This window comes from Pseudophryne corroboree, chromosome 2 (genome assembly GCF_028390025.1).
Source record: "Pseudophryne corroboree isolate aPseCor3 chromosome 2, aPseCor3.hap2, whole genome shotgun sequence".
In the NCBI taxonomy this organism is placed as follows: Eukaryota; Metazoa; Chordata; class Amphibia; order Anura; family Myobatrachidae; genus Pseudophryne; species Pseudophryne corroboree.
In genome coordinates, this window is record NC_086445.1 from 712815231 (window position 1) to 712832163 (window position 16933).

The window sequence follows — 16933 nt, forward strand, 5'->3', positions numbered from 1 at the left end:
CAGTGGCCTACCGTACTGCTATATACAGTATAATGGACCTGGTGGACACTGTCAGCAGACTGCTAAACTAGTACTACTAGTAAAAAAAAAATAAGCCACCACAGGTATACAATGTAGATGGATGGATAGTATACTTATGAACGACGAGTGACGACACAGAGGTAGGTACAGCAGTGGCCTACCGTACTGCTATATACAGTATAATGGACCTGGTGGACACTGTCAGCAGACTGCTAAGCTAGTACTACTAGTATAAAGAAAAAAAGCCACCACAGGTATACAATGTAGATGGATGGATAGTATACTTATTATTATTAATGGATGACGAGTGACTGACGACACAGAGGTAGGTACAGCAGTGGCCTACCGTACTGCTATATACAGTATAATGGACCTGGTGGACACTGTCAGCAGACTGCTAAACTAGTACTACTAGTATAAAAAAAAGCCACCACAGGTATACAATGTAGATGGATGGTAGTATACTTATGGACGACGAGTGACGACACAGAGGTAGGTACAGCAGTGGCCTACCGGACTGCTATATACAGTATAATGGACCTGGTGGACACTGTCAGCAGACTGCTAAACTAGTACTACTAGTATAAAAAAAAGCCACCACAGGTATACAATGTAGATGGATGATAGTATACTTATGGACGACGAGTGACGACACAGAGGTAGGTACAGCAGTGGCCTACCGTACTGCTATATACAGTATAATGGACCTGGTGGACACTGTCAGCAGACTGCTAAACTAGTACTACTAGTATAAAGAAAAAAAGGCACCACAGGTATACAATGTAGATGGATGGATAGTATACTTATGGCCGACGAGTGACGACACAGAGGTAGGTACAGCAGTGGCCTACCGTACTGCTATATACAGTATAATAAATGGACCTGGTGGACACTGTCAGCAAACTGCTAAACTAGTATAAAGAAAAAAAGCCACCACAGGTATACAATGTAGATGGATGGATAGTATACTTATTATTATTAATGGATGACGAGTGACTGACGACACAGAGGTAGGTACAGCAGTGGCCTACCGTACTGCTATATACAGTATAATGGACCTGGTGGACACTGTCAGCAGACTGCTAAACTAGTACTACTAGTATAAAGAAAAAAAGGCACCACAGGTATACAATGTAGATGGATGGATAGTATACTTATGGACGACGAGTGACGACACAGAGGTAGGTACAGCAGTGGCCTACCATACTGCTATATACAGTATAATAAATGGACCTGGTGGACACTGTCAGCAAACTGCTATACTAGTATAAAGAAAAAAAGGCACCACAGGTATACAATGTAGATGGATGGATAGTATACTTATGGACGACGAGTGACGACACAGAGGTAGGTACAGCAGTGGCCTACCGTACTGCTATATACAGTATAATAAATGGACCTGGTGGACACTGTCAGCAAACTGCTAAACTAGTATAAAGAAAAAAAGCCACCACAGGTATACAATGTAGATGGATGGATAGTATACTTATTATTATTAATGGATGACGAGTGACTGACGACACAGAGGTAGGTTCAGCAGTGGCCTACCGTACTGCTATATACAGTATAATGGACCTGGTGGACACTGTCAGCAGACTGCTAAACTAGTACTACTAGTATAAAAAAAAAAGCCACCACAGGTATACAATGTAGATGGATGGATAGTATACTTATGAACGACGAGTGACGACACAGAGGTAGGTACAGCAGTGGCCTACCGTACTGCTATATACAGTATAATGGACCTGGTGGACACTTGTCAGCAGACTGCTAAACTAGTACTACTAGTATAAAGAAAAAAAGCCACCACAGGTATACAATGTAGATGGATGGATAGTATACTTATTATTATTAATGGATGACGAGTGACTGACGACACAGAGGTAGGTACAGCAGTGGCCTACCGTACTGCTATATACAGTATAATGGACCTGGTGGACACTGTCAGCAGACTGCTAAACTAGTACTACTAGTAAAAAAAAAATAAGCCACCACAGTTATACAATGTAGATGGATGGATAGTATACTTATGAACGATGAGTGACGACACAGAGGTAGGTACAGCAGTGGCCTACCGTACTGCTATATACAGTATAATGGACCTGGTGGACACTGTCAGCAGACTGCTAAACTAGTACTACTAGTATAAAGAAAAAAAGCCACCACAGGTATACAATGTAGATGGATGGATAGTATACTTATTATTATTAATGGATGACGAGTGACTGACGACACAGAGGTAGGTACAGCAGTGGCCTACCGTACTGCTATATACAGTATAATGGACCTGGTGGACACTGTCAGCAGACTGCTAAACTAGTACTACTAGTATAAAAAAAAGCCACCACAGGTATACAATGTAGATGGATGGTAGTATACTTATGGACGACGAGTGACGACACAGAGGTAGGTACAGCAGTGGCCTACTGTACTGCTATATACAGTATAATGGACCTGGTGGATACTGTCAGCAGACTGCTAAACTAGTACTACTAGTATAAAAAAAAGCCACCACAGGTATACAATGTAGAAGGATGATAGTATACTTATGGACGACGAGTGACGACACAGAGGTAGGTACAGCAGTGGCCTACCGTACTGCTATATACAGTATAATGGACCTGGTGGACACTGTCAGCAGACTGCTAAACTAGTACTACTAGTATAAAGAAAAAAAGGCACCACAGGTATACAATGTAGATGGATGGATAGTATACTTATGGACGACGAGTGACGACACAGAGGTAGGTACAGCAGTGGCCTACCGTACTGCTATATACAGTATAATAAATGGACCTGGTGGACACTGTCAGCAAACTGCTAAACTAGTATAAAGATAAAAAGCCACCACAGGTATACAATGTAGATGGATGGATAGTATACTTATTATTATTAATGGATGACGAGTGACTGACGACACAGAGGTAGGTACAGCAGTGGCCTACCGTACTGCTATATACAGTATAATGGACCTGGTGGACACTGTCAGCAGACTGCTAAACTAGTACTACTAGTATAAAGAAAAAAAGGCACCACAGGTATACAGTGTAGATGGATGGATAGTATACTTATGGACGACGAGTGACAACACAGAGGTAGGTACAGCAGTGGCCTACCATACTGCTATATACAGTATAATAAATGGACCTGGTGGACACTGTCAGCAAACTGCTATACTAGTATAAAGAAAAAAAGGCACCACAGGTATACAATGTAGATGGATGGTTAGTATACTTATGGACGACGAGTGACGACACAGAGGTAGGTACAGCAGTGGCCTACCGTACTGCTATATACAGTATAATAAATGGACCTGGTGGACACTGTCAGCAAACTGCTAAACTAGTATAAAGAAAAAAAGCCACCACAGGTATACAATGTAGATGGATGGATAGTATACTTATTATTATTAATGGATGACGAGTGACTGACGACACAGAGGTAGGTACAGCAGTGGCCTACCGTACTGCTATATACAGTATAATGGACCTGGTGGACACTGTCAGCAGACTGCTAAACTAGTACTACTAGTATAAAAAAAAAGCAACCACAGGTATACAATGTAGATGGATGGATAGTATACTTATTATTATTAATGGATGACGAGTGACTGACGACACAGAGGTAGGTACAGCAGTGGCCTACCGTATTGCTATATACAGTATAATGGACCTGGTGGACACTGTCAGCAGACTGCTAAACTAGTACTACTAGTAAAAAAAAAATAAGGCACCACAGGTATACAATGTAGATGGATGGATAGTATACTTATGAACGACGAGTGACGACACAGAGGTAGGTACAGCAGTGGCCTACCGTACTGCTATATACAGTATAATGGACCTGGTGGACACTGTCAGCAGACTGCTAAGCTAGTACTACTAGTATAAAGAAAAAAAGCCACCACAGGTATACAATGTAGATGGATGGATAGTATACTTATTATTATTAATGGATGACGAGTGACTGACGACACAGAGGTAGGTACAGCAGTGGCCTACCGTACTGCTATATACAGTATAATGGACCTGGTGGACACTGTCAGCAGACTGCTAAACTAGTACTACTAGTATAAAAAAAAAGCCACCACAGGTATACAATGTAGATGGATGGTAGTATACTTATGGACGACGAGTGACGACACAGAGGTAGGTACAGCAGTGGCCTACCGTACTGCTATATACAGTATAATGGACCTGGTGGACACTGTCAGCAGACTGCTAAACTAGTACTACTAGTATAAAAAAAAAAAGCCACCACAGGTATACAATGTAGATGGATGATAGTATACTTATGGACGACGAGTGACGACACAGAGGTAGGTACAGCAGTGGCCTACCGTACTGCTATATACAGTATAATGGACCTGGTGGACACTGTCAGCAGACTGCTAAACTAGTACTACTAGTATAAAGAAAAAAAGGCACCACAGGTATACAATGTAGATGGATGGATAGTATACTTATGGACGACGAGTGACGACACAGAGGTAGGTACAGCAGTGGCCTACCGTACTGCTATATACAGTATAATAAATGGACCTGGTGGACACTGTCAGCAAACTGCTAAACTAGTATAAAGAAAAAAAGCCACCACAGGTATACAATGTAGATGGATGGATAGTATACTTATTATTATTAATGGATGATGAGTGACTGACGACACAGAGGTAGGTACAGCAGTGGCCTACCGTACTGCTATATACAGTATAATGGACCTGGTGGACACTGTCAGCAGACTGCTAAACTAGTACTACTAGTATAAAGAAAAAAAGGCACCACAGGTATACAATGTAGATGGATGGATAGTATACTTATGGACGACGAGTGACGACACAGAGGTAGGTACAGCAGTGGCCTACCATACTGCTATATACAGTATAATAAATGGACCTGGTGGACACTGCCAGCAAACTGCTAAACTAGTATAAAGAAAAAAAGGCACCACAGGTATACAATGTAGATGGATGGATAGTATACTTATGGACGACGAGTGACGACACAGAGGTAGGTACAGCAGTGGCCTACCGTACTGCTATAAACAGTATAATAAATGGACCTGGTGGACACTGTCAGCAAACTGCTAAACTAGTATAAAGAAAAAAAAGCCACCACAGGTATACAATGTAGATGGATGGATAGTATACTTATTATTATTAATGGATGACGAGTGACTGACGACACAGAGGTAGGTACAGCAGTGGCCTACCGTACTGCTATATACAGTATAATGGACCTGGTGGACACTGTCAGCAGACTGCTAAACTAGTATAAAAAAAAAGCAACCACAGGAGTGTTTTTCAGGCAGACAAACGTATACTGGTGGTCACTGTCAGCAAAACTGTGCACTGTACTCCTGCTATAGCTGCTCCCCAGTCCCCACAATTAAGCAGTGTGAGCACTCAGCACAGATATATCATGCAGCACACTGAGCACAGATATGGTATGGAGCGTTTTTTTCAGGCAGAGAACGGATAAAAAAAAACTGGTGGTCACTATCAGCAAAACTCTGCACTCTACTCCGAGTCCTAACAGCTGCTCCCCAATCCTCCCCACAATTAGTAATAAAACAAGCAATCAACTGTCTCTTCTACAATTATAAACGGAGAGGACGCCAGCCACGTCCTCTCCCTATCAATCTCAATGCACGTGTGAAAATGGCGGCGACGCGCGGCTGCTTATATAGAATCCGAATCTCGCGAGAATCCGACAGCGGGATGATGACGTTCGGGCGCGCTCGGGTTAACCGAGCCATACGGGAGAATCCGAGTATGGCTCGGACCCGTATTAAAAGGGTAAAGTTTGGGGGGGTACGGTTTCTCGGAAACCGAACCCGCTCATCACTACCCCTTAATATTGCTAAACTAATTATTAAGCTGTAATATGTGTCCTGCAGGACTTGGCATGGTCTGGTATTATTTATTATTTGTTTATTAATAGTTATTTCTATGGCACACACATATCTTGTAGCACTTTAACAGAGCTGAATTAACTATTCACTTCAGTCCCTTTCCCAGTGGCGCTCACAATCTTTATTTCCTATTACATATACAGTAGGCTTTTTGCCAGAAGCCAATTAATCTACCACTATGTTAACCCTAGGGGAGCCCGGAGAAAACCCATGCAAATATGTGGCGGACATACAAACTCCACAAAGTTTGAGCCATAGTGGGAATCGAACCAAATACTTCAGTGGTGTGAAGCACTGATGCTAACCTGGGTATGCACCAGTTAGCTGCATGAGCCTGACCCATGCCTAATCAGAAGAGACCCCTGCTCTATTCTGATTAGACCAGCAAGCTGTTGTCTGCAATTTTGTAATGGGACCCAGCAATGCTGTATTCCAATACTGCATCGAGAGTAGAGAAAATTAAAGTGGTGCAATTAGCATTGGCAATATAGAGCTGCAGTGACATCTGGCCATTGCAGCTTTATTAAAGATGCCTTAAGTGGTGTATACAATGTGATGTCACTCTGTATACAATATGCACTCTGAGAAGCATTTTAATCATATGAGCTAATTGCCTAGCACCTGAGAATAACATTAATATTATTGAAGATAATATATCTTCATTCAAATCTTCATACAAAAAATCTGATGCGATCATTACAAACGTTGAGTTCTCCTTCAAAATATTGTTGTGGGGGACCGTACATTTTTGAGGAGCACTACTGTTAAAAACAAACAAGCACTAAAAAAGATTCACAGATAATTAGAGCTAGCTCCAGGCCTACTAGCACCCAGTGTGAGAATTTTAGGAGTGCCACCCCCCCATCACCATTACCACCACCACCAAATGGGACATGGTAAAAGGGAAGTGGCCTCAAAGGGAATGCCATATCCGTACGATGAGAAGAGAGTGATGCCTTGTAGAGGCAGAGCATGACATGAGAGAGAGGACAGTTGAGGGATAGTGATGAAGGGGAGAGGCAGAGGGTGAAGCTGTGGGTTGTCCTTTACACATTACATCCACATAGTAGTAGTGCTCCTTATACATTACGCCCACACAGTAGTAGTGCTCTTTCACATTACATCCACACAGTAGTACTCCTTATACACATTATATCCACACAGTAGTACTTCTTATACTCATTACACCACACAGTAGTAGTGCCCCATAAACATTATACCACACAGTAATAGTTCCCCTTACACAGTATATGCCACATAGCGCCTCCAATCACATTATATGCCACACTGTGCCACCATAACACATTATACCAAATTACTATTCTTAGCACACTTAAAATATTTAACTCAGAATAATAATTTTACCACCAATTAAATGTAAATAAAATAAAATCAATGAGTCCGGTGGGCAGGCCCTAGCTAGCGGCCGCATAATAGGTGAGCTCCCCCTCAAACACCATCTCTTACCGAGACTTCAGAGCCTTCCTAGACCCCAGTGCAGCGGCAGTGACTCCCTGGCATCTTGGGGATAAGTGCAGGCAAAATGCAGTCCCTGCTGCCGGCTCCCTGCAGCACACGCCACCGGACCCATGCTCCCTCCAGGTTGTGGCAGCCATCTTCCCCATGGGCATCCCTGCAGTTTGTCCTTCCCACAGAGTGGACTGAGTGCTGGCCCCGGTCCGCAGTGCCTCTGGACAGTAGTGATGGCCGGGGGGTGAGTCCTGCTCCTTCCCCTGTGCTCTATGTGCAGTATCCTCCCCAACGCTGTCCACAGCTCTCTCCTTTTTATAAACACTGGGCACCATCTTGGAGTGCAGCCCCACAGTTATACAGGCAGCTAGTCCTCTGCCTAACAGCTCCCTGCAGTTCCCTGTGAACCTCAGCCCTCTGTAAGTACTATATTCAGCCCACCTGCTTTTTCACATATATCAGCTCTGCCACCTGTGCCTCTATAGCTGTGCCTCTCTCATCATGGAAAAATATATGGTCAAAACTCCTAGGGGTCTTAGAGGTTCTCAGGCAACCAAAAATAAGCATAAAACCACTAGCTCTACTGCATCCTCTCCTCGACCTCTCCCCCCAGGGATGACCTGATTGATGCTTTATTTGATTCCTCTAAATACAGCTCTCTTTCAGTCCAATGTGCTAAGGAGATTTCTGACATTATTTTGCCCTTATTAGACGTCAAAATTACTCCACTTACAGAGGTGATTAATTTGGCCACGGCTCAGCTTATGCAACATACTAAATGTTTAACTGAGGCTGAAGACTGCATCTCTACATTGGAGGATGAGCTCTTGGTAGCCTCATATCGGCCATTTTCCTTGCTAAATCAAGATTTTAAGATATTTACTAAACTCCTAGCTACCTGTCTTCAGTCAATTCTGTCTACGCTTCTCCACCCTGCCCAAACAGGGTTTTTGAAGAACCGCCATTCAGTGTATAACGTCTGCTCACTGCTGGCTGCATTGTTTAAATCACACCAAGGGAAGGAAAGAGATAACATTATGCTAAGTTGCGATGCCGATAAGGCATTTGATGGGGTCTTGTGGGCTCACCTAAATAGAATATTTTTGTGCCAAGGCTTTGGCCCAGAAGTTATTCACATTTTTAATACCTTATATCATCAACCCACGGCCTTTATGACAATAAATTCTTTGAATACCCGTTCATTCTGTTTACATAGAGGCACGAGGCAGGGTTGTCCACTTTCCCCGCTCCTCTTTAATTTGGCACTGGACCCTCTTCTACGTAAATTTGTAAATGAAACTGATTGGATGGGTATTCGACTAGCCTTTTCCGAAATCAAATTTTCAGCCTTCGCTGATGACCATCTACTTTATTTTTCAAACCTTAACCAAGCAATTCCCCTCCTAAGTTCTTTATTAGATAGTTTTAAGCTGGTGGCGGGTTTTAAAATCAATTATTCAAAAACAGAGGCTTTAGATTTTTTCCCACAGGCTAAACTGGGTTGGGGTCCTTCCTTTCCCTTTCAGTGGGCCCCGAGTAATTGCATAACTTACTTGGGCATAAACATTTCCTCTCATTTCTCTGATTTCTACAAATGAAGTTTTGATCCACTATTCTCCAGGACCCTGGTGGATATGGCAAGGTGGGCTCATTTACTCTTGTTCCATACAGGCAGATGTTATTTGTATAAAATTATGTTTCCCTCGTCTTCTTTATGTTCTCCAAATGTTTCCTATAATACCTCCTAAATATGTCCTCTCTATGTTTCATAGGGCTTTATAAAAATGTATTTGGGCGGGTAAGAAACCACGGGTCTCACTTTTTAAACTCCGGCAGACTTGGGTGTTAATCTCCCCTGCCTACAAACCTACTCCTTGGTGGCTAATTATAGGATTTCTTTAGACTGGATAACGGGCTCCAATACATACACATTATGCCATTTAGAACAGGCCTTCCTTCTGGATTGGAATCTGATGACACTTTTATACCCTCCCCCGCCCCCAATCACTCTCTCCGTTGGTCACTGACAATATATTTTTACCTACAAGCATCCAGTCATATTCAGGTTGTGTTATCTCGCTTGACAGATATTGATAAAAAGTGCTCTATGGATAAGGTTTTATGCCTTTCTCGGGGAAACCTACTCTCTACCTCTGTTATACACTCCTATTCTCATCCTTTGTTGGATATTGATGGTGGCACGGTGGGTCTACTGAAATGGTGACTGTATTCCCCTTGATGTCTATGAAAGCTATTCTCTTGGCAAATCAGTCCCTGAACAAACAACTGATCTCCATGTTGTCACGATCCGGATAACTAGACGCCGGTTCCTACCTGTAAGGTGCCTCCTGAGATTGGCTCAGCGAGCCAGGGCCGGGCTATAGCTATGGTTTTAGAAAGAAATTTAAAATAGTACCCAACAGTGCGCAGGGGCAGCTAGTCAGTGCAGTATCTTAGGAAGGGGCTTTTCCAACCCCAAAGGTAAATAGTGGAAACAAAAAAGAAAAGTTACTACTTCACCAGCGCCTGCCCCGTTTGTAGCGGAGCAATCCACCTCTTACTCTCCGATGATTTCTCCTATAGCTATGGTTTTGGCTATTACCTGCAGCGCTGGTTTTAGCGGCCTCCTCAGCGTGTGCAATTGCAGTGGTGCAGCATTCTTAGTCCCGGCGCGGCTGTCACTACCGCGCCCGTGGTCCTCTGCTGGATGCGCGTCCTCTGTGTGCTCCGGCCGCTGTTTCCATTCCTGTGGCCGCTGTGCGCATCTGGGCGCGTGGAGTTTCTGCTGCTGCAGCCTCCACCGCCATTGTTGTATAACACATGGTTCATAGTGCTTCTTTCCCCTTCAATCTCCGTTCATGGGCGCAGCCATTTTGGATTTGGATCACATGTCATCATTCTCACCTATCCACAGTGTTGCTGGAGCCGGGGCATAATTGTTAGCCAATCCCTGCTATCCAGCAGGTATTAATATCTTTTCCTAGCACCCAAAAGATTGTCAGTGCTTCAACTGTCTCCTAGCGTCTCCAGTGTGCAGTTCACTGTGGACTCTCATGCGGACCTTTCCTGTGCATAGCCTGACTCCCTGGTGGTTTCCCTCTGTGCTGTAGTTCCAACTCTCCTATACTAGTGCCCTGTGATGCAACCTACCTCTCTTGTTCCCACACCTAGCACTAGCAGAGTGTACTAGAGATGTGCACCGGAAATTTTTCAGGTTTTGTGTATTGGTTTTGGATTCGGTTCCGCGGCCGTGTTTTGGGTTTGGACGCGTTTTGGCAAAACCTCCCTGAATTTTTTTTGTCGGATTCGGGTGTGTTTTGGATTTGGGTGTTTTTTTTTCAAAAAACCCTCAAAAACAGCTTAAATCTTAGAATTTGGGGGTCATTTTGATCCTATAGTATTATTAACCTCAATAACCATAATTTCCACTAATTTCCAGTCTATTCTGAACACCTCACACCTCACAATATTATTTTTAGTCCTAAAATTTGCACAGAGGTCGGTGGATGACTAAGCTAAGTGACCTAAGTGGCCGACAAAAACACCTGGCCCATCTAGGAGTGGCACTGCAGTGTCAGACAGGATGGCACTTAAAAAAATTGGCCCCGAACAGCACATGATGCAAAGATAAATAATTTTAAAAAGAGGTGCAAGATGGAATTGTCATTGGGCCCTCCCACCAACCCTTATGTTGTGTAAACAGGACATGCACACTTTAACAAACCCATCATTTCAGCCACAGGGTCTGCCACACGACTGTGGCTGAAATGACTGGTTGGTTTGGGCCACCACCAAAAAAAGAAGCAATCAATCTCTCCATGCTCAAATTGGCTCTACAGAGGCAAGATGTTGACCTCATCATCATCCTCTGATTCCTCACCCCTTTCACTGTGTACATCCCCCTCCTCACAGAGTATTAATTCATCCCCACTGGAAGCCACCATCACAGGTCCCTGTGTACTTTCTGGAGGCAATTGCTGGTAAATGTCTCCACGGAGGAATTGATTATAATTCATTTTGATGAACATCATCTTCTCCACATTTTGTGGAAGTAACCTCGTACGCCGATCGCTGACAAGGTGACCGGCTGCACTAAACACTCTTTCGGAGTACACACTGGAGGGGGTGCAACTTAGGTAAAATAAAGCCAGTTTGTGCAAGGGCCTCCAAATTGCCTCTTTTTATATACATACTGTCTGACGTGCCTACTTGGATGCTGTCACTCATATAATCCTCCACCATTCTTTTAATGGTGACAGAATCATATGCAGTGACAGTAGACGACATGTCAGTAATCGATGGCAGGTCCTTCAGGCCGGACCAGATGTCAGCACTCGTTCCTGACTTCCCTGCATCACTGCCAGCGGGTGGGCTCGGAATTCTTATCCTTTTCCTCGCAGCCCCAGTTGCGGGAGAATGTGAAGGAGGAGCTGTTGATGGGTCACGTTCCACTTGAGTTGACAATTTTCTCACCAGCAGGTCTTTGAACCTCTGCAGACTTGTGTCTGCCGGAAAGAGAGATACAACGTAGGCTTTAAACCTAGGATCAAGCACAGTGGCCAAAATGTAGTGCTCTGATTTCAACAGATTGACCACCCGTGAATCCTGGTTAAGCGAATGAAGGGCTCCATCCACAAGTCCCACATGCCTAGCAAAATAGCTCAGTTTTATCTCCTCCTTCAATCTCTCCAGCTGCTTCTGCAAAAGCCTGATTCGGGGAATGACCTGACTCAGGCTGGCAGTGTCTGAACTGACTTCACGTGTGGCAAGTTCAAAGGATTGCAGAACCTTGCGCAATGCTGAAATCATTCTCCACTGCACTTGAGTCAGGTGCATTCCCCCTCCTTTGCCTATATCGTAGGCAGATGTATATGTTTGAATGGCCTTTTGCTGCTCCTCCATCCTCTGAAGCATATAGAGGGTTAAATTCCACCTCTTTACCACCTCTTGCTTCAGCTGATGGCAGGGAATGTTCAGTAGTGTTGGCTGGTGCTCCAGTCTTCGGCACGCGGTGGCTGAATGCCGAAAGTGGCCCGCAATTCTTCGGGCCACCGACAGCATCTCTTGCACGCCTCTGTCGTTTTTTTTAAATTCTGCACCACCAAATTCATTGTATGTGCAAAACATGGGACAAGCTGGAATTTTCCCAGATGTAATGCACGCACACTATTGGTGGCATTGTCCGATGTCACAAATCCCCAGGAGAGTCCAATTGGGGTAAGCCAATCTGCGATTATGTTCCTCAGTTTCCGTAAGAGGTTGTCAGCTGTGTGCCTCTTATGGAAAGCGGTGATACAAAGCGTAGCCTGTCTAGGAACGAGTTGGCATTTGCGAGATGCTGCTACTGGTGCTGCCGCTGCTGTTGTTGCTGCTGGTGGCATAAAATCTACCCAGTGGGCTATCACAGTCATATAGTCCTGAGTCTGCCCTGCTCCACTTGTCCACATGTCCGTGGTTAAGTGGACATTGGGTACAACTGCATTTTTTAGGACACGGGTGAGTCTTTTTCTGACGTCTGTGTACATTCTTGGTATCGCCTGCCTTTGAGAAGTGGAACCTAGATGGGATTTGGTACCGGGGACACACTACCTCAAGAAATTCTCAAAGTCCATGTGAATTAACGATGGATACCGGACACACGTCTAATACCAACACAACTGCCAAGGCCTGAGTTATCTGCTTTGCAACAGGATGACTGCTGTGATATTTCATATTCCTCGCAAAGGACTGTTGGACAGTAAGTTGATTACTGGAAGTAGTACAAGTGGTCTTCCGACTTCCCCTCTGGGATGACGATCGACTCCCAGCAGCAACAACAGCAGTGCCAGCAGCAGTAGGCGTTACACTCAAGGATCCATCTGAGGAATCCCAGTTAGGAGAGGACTCGTCAGACTTGCCAGTGACATGGCCTGCAGGACTATTGGCGTTCCTGTCTAAGGAGGAAATTGACACTGAGGGAGTTGGTGGTGTAGCTTGCAGGAGCTTGGGTACAAGAGGAAGAAGGGATTTAGTTGTCAGTGGACTGCTTCTGCTGTCACCCAAAGTTTTTGAACTTGTCAATGACTTCTTATGAATGCGCTCCAGGTGACGTATAAGGGAGGATGTTCCTAGGTAGTTAACATCCTTACCCCTACTTATTACAGCTTGACAAAGGCAACACACAGCTTTACACCTGTTGTCCGCATTTCTGTTAAAATAATTCCACACCGAAGAGGTAATTTTTTTTGTAATTTGACCTGGCATGTCAATGGCCATATTCATCCCACGGACAACAGGTGTCTCCCTGGGTGCCTGACTTAAACAAACCACCACACCATCAATTTCCTCCTCAGCACCAGCAACACCCATATCCTCATCCTGGTGTACTTTAACAGTGACATCTTCAATTTGACTATCAGGAACTGGACTGTGGGTGCTCCTTCCAGCACTTGCAGGGGGCGTGCAAATGGTGGAAGGAGCCACCTCTTCCCGTCCAGTGTTGGGAAGGTCAGGCATCGCAACCGACACAATTGGACTCTCCTTGGGGATTTGTGATTTAGAAGAAAGCACAGTTTTTTGCTGTGCTTCTGCCAGCTTAACTCTTTTAATTTTTCTAGTGGGAGGATGAGGGCTTCCATTGTCATGTGAAGCTGAACCACTAGCCATGAACATAGGCCAGGGCCTCAGCCGTTTCTTGCCACTCTGTGTCGTAAATGGCATATTGGCAAGTTTACGCTTCTCTTTAGATGCTTTTAATTTAGATTTTTGGGTCATTTTACTGAACTTTTGTTTTTTTGGATTTTACATGCTCTCTACTATGACATTGGGCATCGGCCTTGGCAGACGACGTTGATGGCATTTCATCGTCTCTGCCATGACTAGTGGCAGCAGCTTCAGCACTAGGTCTTTCCCTATTTTACCCTCCACATTTTTGTTCTCCATTTTTTAATGTGTGGAATTATATGCCAGTAATATTATGATATCAATAGCAATGGCCTACTGTACTGTACTACTATATATACTGCTCACAATAATGCAGCACAGATATGGATACTTGCAGTGACACGGAGCTGCAAGATACAGCAATGGCCTACTGTTCTGTACAACTATATACTGTTGGTCACCAAAATGCTGCACTGTACTACTATATATACTGCTCACAACAATGCAGCACAGATATGGATACTTGCAGTGACACGGAGCTGCAAGATACAGCAATGGCCTACTGTTCTGTACAACTATATATTGTTGGTCACCAAAATGCTGCACTGTAGTACTATATATACTGCTCACAACAATGCAGCACAGATATGGCTACTTGAAGTGACACGGAGCTGCAAGATACAGCAATTGCCTACTGTACTGTACAACTATATACTGTTGGTCACCAAAATGCTGCACTGTACTACTATATATATATATACTGCTCACAACAATGCAGCACAGATATGGAATGGATACTTGAAGTGACACGGAGCTGCAAGATACAGCAATGGCCTACTGTACTGTACAACTATATACTGTTGGTCACCAAAATGCTGCACTGTACTACTATATATACTGCTCACAACAATGCAGCACAGATATGGATACTTGCAGTGACATGGAGCTGCAAGATACAGCAATGGCCTACTGTACAACTATATACTGTTGGTCACCTAAATGCTGCACTGTACTACTATAGATAATGCTCACAACAATGCAGCATAGATATGGAATGGATACTTGAAGTGACACGGAGCTGCAAGATACAGCAATGGCCTACTTTACTGTACAACTATATACTGTTGGTCACCAAAATGCTGCACTGTACAACTATATATATATACTGCTCACAACAATGCAGCACAGATATGGAATGGATACTTGAAGTGACACAGAGCTGCAAGATACAGCAATGGCCTACTGTACAACTATATGCTGTTGGTCACCAAAATGCTGCACTGTACTACTATATATACTGCTCACAACAATGCAGCACAGATATGGAATGGATACTTGAAGTGACACGGAGCTGCAAGATACAGCAATGGCCTACTGTACTGTACTAAACTGGTGGTCACCAAAATGCTGCACTGTACTACTATATAGTATACTGGTCACACAATAATGCAGCAGATATTGAGCACTGATCAGGATACTGTCTAGAACTTAGTCTGACATGGAGCTGCAAGATACAGCAATAGCCTACTGTACTGTACTATTATTATATACTGGTGGTCCCCACAATAAAGTACACTGAGCACAGATATTTTCAGCACACTAAGCACATATATGGATTTTTTCAAGGAGAGAACGTAGCCACGTCCTCTCCGTTCAATCTCCAATGCACGAGTGAAAATGGCGGTGACGCGCTGCTCTTTATATGGAATACGAATCTTGCGAGAATCCGACAGCGGGATGGTGACGTTCGGCCTCGTTCGGGTTAATTGAGCAAGGCGGGAAGATCCGAGGCTACCTCGGCCCAATGTAAAACACGTGAAGTTCGGGGGGGTTCGGATCTCGACGAACCGAACCCGCTCATCTTTAGAGTGTACGACTCCGACTTCCCAGTAGTCATTCTCCAGCAGTCCTCTGTATTCATTCACAGTTTTCCTGCGAACCCCAGCTTCATTTACAGTTTTCCTATGAACCCCAGCTCCATTCACAGTTTACCTGCGAACCCCAGCTTCATTTACAGTTTACCTGCGAACACCAGCTTTATTCACAGTTACCTGTGAACCCTAGCTGTATTCCCAGCTTTATCTGTGATTCCCAGCATCTCTACGTATCTCACCTGGGTTCCAAAGTACTTACAGTACTCCGATTCATCTTCTAGCCTACTGGTCCTAACCAGTAGTGGGCTTATTGTTCATGTGTGACTTTTTAGTTTGTTTGCATATTATTGACTTTATGATTTAATAAAAATCCTCAAAGACATCTTCTGTTGTCGTGGTCACGCCTTTGGGTATCTGGTACTACTGTCTAGCGCAAGTCTAGGAGTCCTCTCTCACCTCCTAAATTCCAGTATCCATCAGCCCCTACAACTGAGGCTTCCAGTTACTGACACCAGCCCTCAGTTGTGACACATGTCTTATATTGAGATGCATCAAAAGATATTACACCATTCATATTTTACTCCAAAACTAAAATTCCTTATTGGTGAGGTCCCTTCCGCTGACTGCTATAAATGTGGCGGCACAAATGCAGACAAAGTGCACTGCCTTTGGGACAGTCCGCTGGTACAAACCTTATGGCTGGATCTTCAGAGATATATTTCCATCTATGTACAGATAAACTTTAATCTTACTAAAAAGTGGGCTTTTTGGGGGGTCTACGCTATGGAATGATCTAAAGGTAATCGCTTACTACTTATTAAATTTGCTGCAGCTACCTAAAAGGCCATTCTGTCACATTGGGTGTCTTGTGACCCAGTCCCACTTACCCTAGTTCACCCTAGAATCAACTTTTTGTTTTCTATGGACTGGGCGGAGACCTCCTTGTGTTGACAATGCTAAATTCCTTTGTCGTATAACCAACCCTTATGAAGCTAAGAACACTGTACGCTGTTTAC